Below are 10116 nucleotides of genomic sequence, written 5' to 3'. Positions count from 1 at the left end.
GAAATAAAGTTCTATTATGTGCAGATATGTAGAGTAAATAACTTTAATATCAATCAAGCTTGATTAAATTCAGTGTTTATCATTCTCGAAAAGAAAATGAATATGTTTACGATAGGGTTTTGATACAAACTTTGCCCTCACTGGCGGCCATATCTAACTTCGGATCAGGTCAAAACGTAACAACTCATTTTAAGGACCTGGATACTAGGTACACAATGTATATTTATACTAAGTTTAAACTCAGTCATTTCAGCGATCTTGAGAAGAAGATTTTGAACATTTTCAAAGTCCCTTGGCGGTCATGTGTTTTAACCAATTGGTAACTATAAATAACAACACTTGAATAGGACCTTATAGTGCAAACGTATATCAAGTTTGATTCAATTCTGATAAGTGGTTCTTAAAATAAAGATGAAAATGTTGTTTCCCATAGTGTTTCAATGCTATGAGGATGTCGTTATTACGACATAGCGATGTCGTTAATTCCACATAATATGTCGTTTTTACGACATAGCGATGTCGTTATTTCCACATAATATGTCGTTATTACGATATAGCGATGTCGTTATTACGACATACTATGTCGTAATTACGACATAAATTATTTTTTTCGAATGACCCTTATCGGCTTCCGTAGATTTTAGTATACAAATGAAAATATGTCAATGGCAAACGCTAAATGTATCGAAAAATAAAAGAAAATGCCGTCTCATTGTAAACCCTTATCAATCTGTCACTGTTTTACATTCAATAAATATTTTCCACGTTATGATATGATACAGAAACTTTTATCGTTACTGTTTAATACATAATGAAGAATCTATATTTTCTAGTCATGATGTATTACTTTTCTGGATTCACCTTCTTCAGGTACGCTCAAACAAAAAAATTTGAAAGTCTTATAAATATAACACAGATGTTTACTAATAATCCTGAAGCTGCTTTATTAAGTGCTGTTGAACGAGCCTATGACAGTTTTGACAAATCAAACTTCAAAGTCAATGCTCCGCCGGTCAATGTATTAATACATCTGTTGAGACTCATTTTAGAAAACAATGTATTTGAATTTGATGGGAAAATATATAAACAAATAATAGGTACGGCAATTGGTGCAGTCCTTTCACCGGAAATCTGTGACATACTTATGTTCGAAATAATGAATCAAATGATTTCTGCATTTCAACATAAAGACAAAATATTCTATTATGGCAGATATAGGGACGATGGATTCATAATATATGATGGAACATCAGATGAAATTACATAATGTTTTCGTCTAGCAAACAATTATAACCCCTTATTGAAGTACACCTATGAAATCTCAAACGATAAAATGTCGTTCTTAGATGTTGATGTAGTTAAAGGTTAAAGATTTACAACAATTGGCATTCTTGACCTTGAAATACATTTTAAAGAAACAAATTCTTATCTGTATCTGCATAGAAATAGCTGTCACTCACAGCATGTATTCTGAGGATTTATTAAAGGTGAAGCAATACGGCAGATTAGAAACACAAGTGACCATAACAAATTAATAAACAATCTAACTAATATCAAAGTGAAATTATTAGATAGGGGTTATGATAACGTCGTAATAGATGATAGTATTACTGATGCTTTTTCAATTGACCGTACTGAATTATTACAACAAAATAAATCGAAAGAAACAGAAAATATTCCGTTAGTTTTAATAACTAAATATAACCCAATATACGTAAAATAAAAAAAAAAAAACGTATCATGAAACACTGGCATTTATTGCAGTTTGACGAAGATTGTGTACAAATATTCAATGTTGCACCAATAGTTGCGTATAGCAAACATAAAAGTGTAGGAAATATGCTTTGCAGATCAAAGTTAAAGACTTTCACATAAAATTGACAGTTGGACCCCCTGATGATGGCAGACCTGTCATAATATCTAGATTTATTGACGAAGAATTAAAATATGAATATATCAATATATACATGAATAATTTTCATATTTGATTATATTAAAATAATGCATCTTAAGATGACCATCCCAAGCTTTAACTGCCGAAACACTAAAGTAGTGTCGGGTCCTATCAGGCAATATGGGATGCGTGGTTGCATGGGTGTTTTATAATAACAAAATTAAATCAATTGCATGCAGCGACGCAGGTTCGGACACGAATTAGGTCCTATTCCATTCAGAAAATTGTTATTTCATGTAGTTTAATATTTGATAGCTATTATAATCATTATGATTATATAATATCATTTTATGTAGTAAATCCCAATTCGAATTTGTGTCGTGTTTGGTGAACACAGAGAAATCTTCTTAGCTTCGTATATCCAGGGCACATTGGCTCATTTGTGAACGGGATCCTTAGTCTGCATCCTGGGGAACTCAGGAAATTTCTACCAAGATAATTAGGGAGAAAAACCCAAGTATAAATGTTAAAAGAAATGCCAAGGTCCAAGATATGCATTTAATATTTGCTATTGTGTGTTCTATTTCCATTCGAATTCTTTTCCACAATATTTGTGTGGCACATCTCTTACCTTTTTCCATTCTTCTGGGAACGTGGATAATCCACGAAAATTATGCTCTTCGTTAAAGAAAGTCTCAGTTTGATGTCTTAATTTAGCCTTATTAAAAATCTACGTATCCTACTTATGGTCCTAAATCTTGTTGATACTATAAGATTATGTATTGTCGTGCTTTTTTTATTGTTAAAGTGTTTGTAACGTCTTTACACTAAATCCGTTGGATGTGTTCAGATTGACAGTTTACTTTCAATACTCTTAGATCGTACGATTATTAAAAGAAAGTTGTGTGTTTTTTTTCTTTGTCTTTATAAGAGTTGTTGTTTGTGCCGTGTGCAAATCGAATAATTCTAACCATATTGAAGTTCGTTTTTATGTTGTGCCATAACACCACTGTCCCAGGTTACGGGAGTGGTTGAGCGCTCAAAAACATATAAGACTTCTGTCCTAAGTAAGGAGCCTTAAATTCAGTGGTTGTTGTTGTTTCCTGTCTATCATTTTATGATTTTCTTTCATTGTTTAGCGTTTGAATTAATTTACATTTTGTCGTACCGGATTCTTTTATAGCTGGCTATATGGTATGGGTTTTACTCAGTGTTGAAGGCTGTATAGTGACTTATAATTGCATACATCTACGTCATTTAGACTCTTATGAATAGTTTTCTTTTTGGCAATCATACCATGTCGCCATTTTTATTGCGAATATTTTGATTGCAACAACCAATAAAAAAACAGAGTTAATCACATGAACTCTAAATGGATCGATGTCAAACAAATGTTTCTGAAACTACTATATTTAATTATGTACAAAGATACCGTGCAACCGACGGACTGTTCACAGGGCCACAAAATGGAACATCCCTTTCATGGATAATATCAGAGAGTATCAGGGAGTGATTCTAATTATAACATTACTCTATCATAAAAAATATTACTTAATAAGTAATAGGTAAAACTTTAATTGCTTCTATAAGAGAAATAAACGGAGCTGGAGGCGTCATCATAAATATCAAAAGAAAATTATTAACCACAGATGCATCTGGCGCTGGTATAATGAATATTTGTTGTCGGTTCTTGATTTTTTTCACAGATACGAGATTGATTTTATTTTCTCGCATGCGACCCCCTTTTTGTTATACATCTTGATGTTTATCTTCTTAATAATATAGAATGATGAGAATTCAATATTAGTAAACTAATGTTGCTGCTTACTTATCATACCTTCTTCATTAGATTGTTGACGAAAATGAACCGTAGTGGTGTGTGGTATAACTTTCACACATTTCTGCTTGAAAGAACAGACATATTACCGACATCACAATAATTGTTTTTTTTTTTTAATTATTCCAAAAACCGCTAATTAATGTTTTGTTCAGTCTTAAAGAGGAACTTTAGTATAGACAAGATATACAAACATACATTTTAATTGTGATGTTTAGATTACAATATACAAGCACCAAAAGTTCGAAATTATAGCGTATAGCGTTCATCAGTCCGTCTATCCGCTTAAAATTCCGCTAAACAGGAATTTTGAAAGCAAATAGTGGTTCCCAAATGATGATAGTGATGGTATTTAAAATGAGAAAATACTGTGAACAAGTGTACACTTCTTCAAACTTATGTCGAAGTACTTGATATTTTTTTCTGCTTTAAATAGTAATATGATATGCACTTACATCAGGTTCTATACAGTGACATCTTCCTTATTAGTGCGTTTAACACTAAAAACTCAAATATAAGTCAGGGGGCAATACATTCATGCATTGACTATGGACTCTAGAATGATCTTATTAGTTGTTTGTTTCCTTGCTTTCTTTTCAAAATCTTTATCTATTCAACAAGAATCGACAGTAAGACAAATGGCAGGACTAAGAGATGAAGTTCGCAATCTTACTCAAAAACTACAGAAACTGAACGCAACTTTCCAGAAAGGTAGGATATAATGTTAGAATTAGTTATAATTTGAATGCAAACCTAAACACTATTTAGTTTTTGATTACATTTGTTCTGTTTTAATGTTATGCTGCAACAATTTCAAACATGTGAATAACTTTGTCAGATAGATACTAGATAAATTGTTGGTACATGAAATACACGAATTCCACACAGGCTAGTGGAATTAAAGATAAATGAGATAGGACCGATTTTTTTCAGAGTGTCATTCACAGTGTTAAAATTAAAATGGCGTTTAAAATTTATTTATCTTAAGTGGTTTGTTAGATATTTATACACCATTGGCTTTCAAAAAATTAGGTCTCAGCATTCCTAAATAAAGTAAATCCATAAAAACGCGTCAGACACACACAATGTATAAAGTGTTGTTTTTGCTTGTTACAAATACTACAAATTATTTCAATTTAAAGCGCCTAAATCATATATATTCAAGATTTTGAAATGATTTTAAACGCATCCAAGAAATCGAAATGTTATTTAGCCCGTATGTTGACCGTATGTTATACATTGATGTTTGACAACAGTTTTGATACAATATCACACATCTTGTATATTTTTTGTAACAACATTCATTTTTTTTTTCTTCGGAAAGACATATCTATATAAAATGAGTTTCCGTTCTGTATCAGCAATTGTTTCTTTTACAACTTTGCATTACTGAATCAATATTTCGAAACTCTATACTAAAAGTGCAGTTTTGAGCCATTGTCAGGCATTTAAAACTTTGATATATGTCCATAATGCGCCATAGTGCTGTTTTAACCAAACGAAGTAATAGAATTGAGAATGTATATGGGGAATGTGTAAAAAAGACAACAACCCGACCAAAGAGCAGAAAACAGCCCAAGGTCACCAATGGGTCTTCAAAGCAGCAAACAATACCGCACACTGAGGCCCCTAAACAAGAAGGTATACTGTACTAGTCCAGCATACTTTTAATTTTAGCAAAAACAACGTTTTGAAAATGTCCCTGGTGTGAAATAAATTCAAGAGAAATTGGTCCTACCTCTTTTTTATAACATTAACATTATTGAAAAACACAAATACTATACAACTGAAGGCTTAATATAATTCATATATTCATTTTTAGAGAAAACAGGCCACACCATGTTTTATGCTATCATGAAAGAAAAGACATTAACTTACAACATCGACACCATATTGGTTTTTGAAACAGTTATCGTGAACGTAGGAGGATTATATGATAAGTACGATGGAGTGTTCGTTGCACCTTGGAAAGGAACGTACATGTTCTCCTGGACAGTTTCAGGAAATGGTGGTAGCTGGATCGTAACGGAACTTGTAGTAGAAAGTCAAATTATTTCTACGGCTGGAGTACAGAACGCTGCCGGAGGTTATCCTTCAGGATCAATGACGGCTTTGTGTAGAATGGAAATGGGAGATCATGCATGGATCCGCTCGACCGGACAATCGACTAGCCATGGCATTTATAGCCATGATAATTATCCTCAGTCATCATTTCTTGGACTTCTCATACATGCAGAGTGAAACAGTACTCGTGATTTTGTCATTCTTTCTTTAGATTTATTAAAAACGTGTATCATTAAATGTTTGTTAGATGTTCATTAAATCGTCCCAAAAGGTTTGTCTTCAGTTATAATGTATTTTTTTTGGTGTTTTGGGTAATGTTTTGCTGATTGTTTCCTTTAATTGTCTTTGTTAGATTTATTGTCATCTTCATTTATGGATTTGGGACCATTTAGAGCATGAAATATTTTTTAGAAACTTGAATATTGTCGAAGAACGCATGTTGACCGTATGTTCATGTAAAAATCAGGAACATCGTAAGCGCTTGTCTTATGTTGTATCTTAATGTGTTTGCTATTTGTTATTTTAACTTGGTTTATATTATTATAATACTCGGGCTATTAAGAGCCAGACTTATGATAGACACTTGTTTATTGTTTGTTACATGTAGCCCTTTGCATGTCTTTTGGTTAATTTGTGTAGAGAGGTTGCTGGCTCATTGACGTTTATCCCATATCCCAAATTATTCATACCGATTTAATACGATAGGCATACACATTTTTCAGTTTGTAAGTTCCACTATAATATACTTAGGGACACTAAAAGTATTTTGAATAATATTTATTGCAATTGTCATGAGATTTGTGTTAAATTATTTGAATATATAGCATATAATTTGGTTTATAATTGTTTCGACAGCTGCATTTTATTGCTCATTTGAGAAGTTCTTCTCTTAATGATCCATAACGACTTTCGGGTGTTTGTTTTTGTTTCTGTGTCTCGTCGAGAATTTATAGCTTAGCAGTCAGATAGCGGTCAGATCATAGCCGTTAAAATAATTTTTATTGAAATAATTTTGATAGATAACGCTGTCTTCTTGTTTCGATCAGTTTCGTTAGCAGTTCTTGTCTAAACAAAAATATTCCCACCAGCCTGTGTCCCCTATCAGCCAGCCTTCATTCCGCATGTGACGGGGAGATCTCAGCTACGCAGCAATACCTCTGCACTGCCATTCATTGCATTTTTTATCACTGGTCAGTCTTTTAAATGACAATTTTTTATCCCCCAAGTTCTATCAACTTACAACTCACATTTCATTAGTTATACTACAGTTAATAGGACAGGTCACGTCGAATTTCCTGTCAACCACTGTTTTGCAAGCATCAATAGTTCGCGCAAACTACGCTTTACAACAGCTCAGGATTCAGGGAATTCGACGGAAAAATATTTTCAAAATTAGCTAAAATATTTTCAAAATTAGCTGAGATGATTTCCCAAGGGCAATACTATATTATTTCATTTTTTTTTGTAATAAATTTTATATTTCTTTTATATTTGTCAGTTTTCTCTGTTGAAATTATTCGTTTTCAGTCAGGCATTTTGTCTCTGTTATAGCACCACCAGCCACTTAATTACAGACAGCATTACTTAACTTGCCACGGTACAGGTCAATAAGGTCAATTACTAGTGTATACCAGTTGTAACCTTCAGACGATAATCAACGAGTTCTTAACTATGTCACAACGTAGTTAATTTACGGTATACCTCCTTGGAGAAACTTTGTGGTTATAAACAGGGATTATAAGAACTACCTCGCCACACATGTTTTATGCATATGAACTTGAAAAGTTTATCAACTTTAATATTACTTCAATTGTTTTACTTACTCATTAAATCAATGCAAAAACTTTATTAATAACTTAACCTCAAATGCAGACTGTTTTCCTTTTGAATATGAGTATATGCGTTTACTGCTTTTCTATAGTATTATAGAAAGGAGAGAAGGTACCAGGGTCAATACAACAACAGAAAAAACACAAGTGAAGGAAAACAGACAAACACACCTAGACCCCAAAAAAGACGAACAAACAAACAACAGACCATAAACCACTCAACAGAAAACTAAAGTTTATGTATAATGCAATATGAGCATGGTATTCATTTCTAGTCTACTTAATAGTTATGTCAGGTATAAAAAGGACTTTTTATTGCCAAATCTAAGTTTAAATGCTGGTTGAGAAACACCTTATTTCCAACTTTTTGAACTATTTTTCTTGGATTATTTTTGTTACTGAGAGTCCTCTGGATACCCTTGGTCTGAAAATCTTGTAGGTTGAAATAAAGAATAGACCAGATGCAGTTAAGTCTGCCTTTTATCTTGACTTACATCTAGAAATAGCAAAGTGAGTGCTGGAAGATAATAAAACTTTACAATAAAAGAGATGATTTCAGCTTCTCAATTGTGAGCGGAACTTTCCATTTCTAGGTAGTAACATTCCAGCAGTGCCTGCATGTGGAGTTTATATCTCCCAATTGATAATATATTCCAGAGCTTGCATTTTCTATCATGATTTGCTTGACAGAAAATTGCTGCTTTCAATGTAGCTATTAAACCAATAGTTCCAAGTGATGAAGTTGAAATCATCCCTTCGAAAATTTTACGGACACTATCACAAGTTGGTTGAACGTTATGGAATATCTGTTTCACAGATGACGACCGATATGTTTCAATAGTCATAACCACAATCCCATTCTTTTTTCTTCAAATGGCACCTTCCGAATTAGACTTATCACCGGTTTTGCACTTACATGAGCAACACGACGAGTGCCACATTTTGAACAGGATCTGCCTACCCTTCCGGAGAAACTGAGATTACCCCCGGTTTTTGGTGGGATTCGTGTTGCTCAATCTCTAGTTTTATATTTTGTATTTTGTGTAGTGTTATATGAAAATAAGGAGATGTGGTATAATTGCCAATGAGACAACTATCCACCAAAGTTCAAATGAAGTGGATGTAAGCAATTATAGGCAACCGTACGGCCTTCAACAATGAGAAAATCCCATATCGTATGGTCGGCTCTAAAAGGCCCCGACATGAAAAATATGAAACAATTCAATTGAGAACACTAACGGCCTAATTTATAACAAAACAGTTTACGAAAAACAAATATGACAGACAAGAACCAACGACAACCACTGAACTACAGGCTCCTGACTTGAAACAGGCACATAAAGAATGTGGCGGGGTTAAACATGTTTGTGAGTGCTCAACCCTTCCCCTAACCTGGGACAATGGTGTAACAGTACAACATAGGAACAAACTATAAAAATCAGTTGAAAAAGGTTTAACTCATCAGATGGATTCAAATAGAAATACATCTAACAAAAACACAAAGTGGACGTGGACGGGTACTTATACATCCCAAAAACAAAAAGACGCTAAGTACAGATCTGAGAGTACTAGCAGTTACTGACAGCTAGTTCAAAGCCAATAACAACTAATGAAAAAAGCATGTATCTAACACTAAGATATCAATCAGTACACATCCAACATCCAATGGATTTAGTGTAAAGACGTCATTAATAGTCAGTGGGTCGTTTTTCGTATTTGTCATTGCATTGTCAGTTTATTTTCGACTTATGAATTTATCATACCTTTGGTATCTTTCGCCTCTCTTTTATCTGCATCTCTTTCCTTGTTATTGTGTGATTTAGTTTTAAAAGTTTAAATATTGAAACCAGACGGGATCAATTAAGTTCAAAATAAGCAGACGCTTGCAAGGATGTGAAAACAAACGATAACTGACTAGCAAACAAATACAGATTGTTAGACTTCATACTGTTACCCCACTCGTATGACATACACCACATTACGAATAGTAACTTGCAAAGCCCCTTAAACACTGCGTATCATATACATTGAAACTGCAGTCAGCAGCATGTTGGTCAGTCAAAATAGCCATTTTACAAATGAGTGACCATAATATATCATGTTATTGAAATCAAAATAATAATTTGGGGAGGGGCTTCCATTTCTTTCGAGTGGATTGCAAATCTATAGCTGGTGACTTCATCACAGTTGATAGAGAGATTTTGTTTGTATAAAAAATAATAAAGAAATGTACTAATATAATAGGAAAAACGACTCATTCAGAAACAAATTGAAAGACACTTAACATGATTTTAAAAAAATTAGTAGAAAGATTTCGAACGTGTCAAAATAAAATTTTCAATCCTTATAAAAGTACAGGAATTCAAAATTTTTAAGACAAAATAAAACAATCATCTTTAACCAACAAAGACGAAAAAAAAGCTAAAGTTTGAACAATTACTGCAAAATTGGAAATTTTTGTGAGCGGTTTATATTCGCCATTTTTCTTGAGA

The 10116-nt window shown here is 33.1% G+C and overlaps 1 long non-coding RNA gene across 1 annotated transcript; it reads left to right on the top strand.

Annotated features, from left to right (window-relative positions):
• Positions 1–4207: 4207 nt before the first annotated feature.
• Positions 4208–6032, top strand: LOC127711206 (uncharacterized). The gene is made up of 2 exons (XR_007986593.1): positions 4208–4442; positions 5554–6032. It is a non-coding gene; the product is annotated as an uncharacterized LOC127711206 (long non-coding RNA).
• The last annotated feature ends 4084 nt before the right edge of the window (positions 6033–10116 follow it).

This window comes from Mytilus californianus, unplaced genomic scaffold (genome assembly GCF_021869535.1).
Source record: "Mytilus californianus isolate M0D057914Y unplaced genomic scaffold, xbMytCali1.0.p SCAF_8, whole genome shotgun sequence".
Lineage (NCBI taxonomy): Eukaryota > Metazoa > Mollusca > Bivalvia > Mytilida > Mytilidae > Mytilus > Mytilus californianus.
The sequence above is the reverse complement of the archived record's forward strand: the minus strand, read 5'-3'. Positions and strand labels throughout refer to the sequence as shown.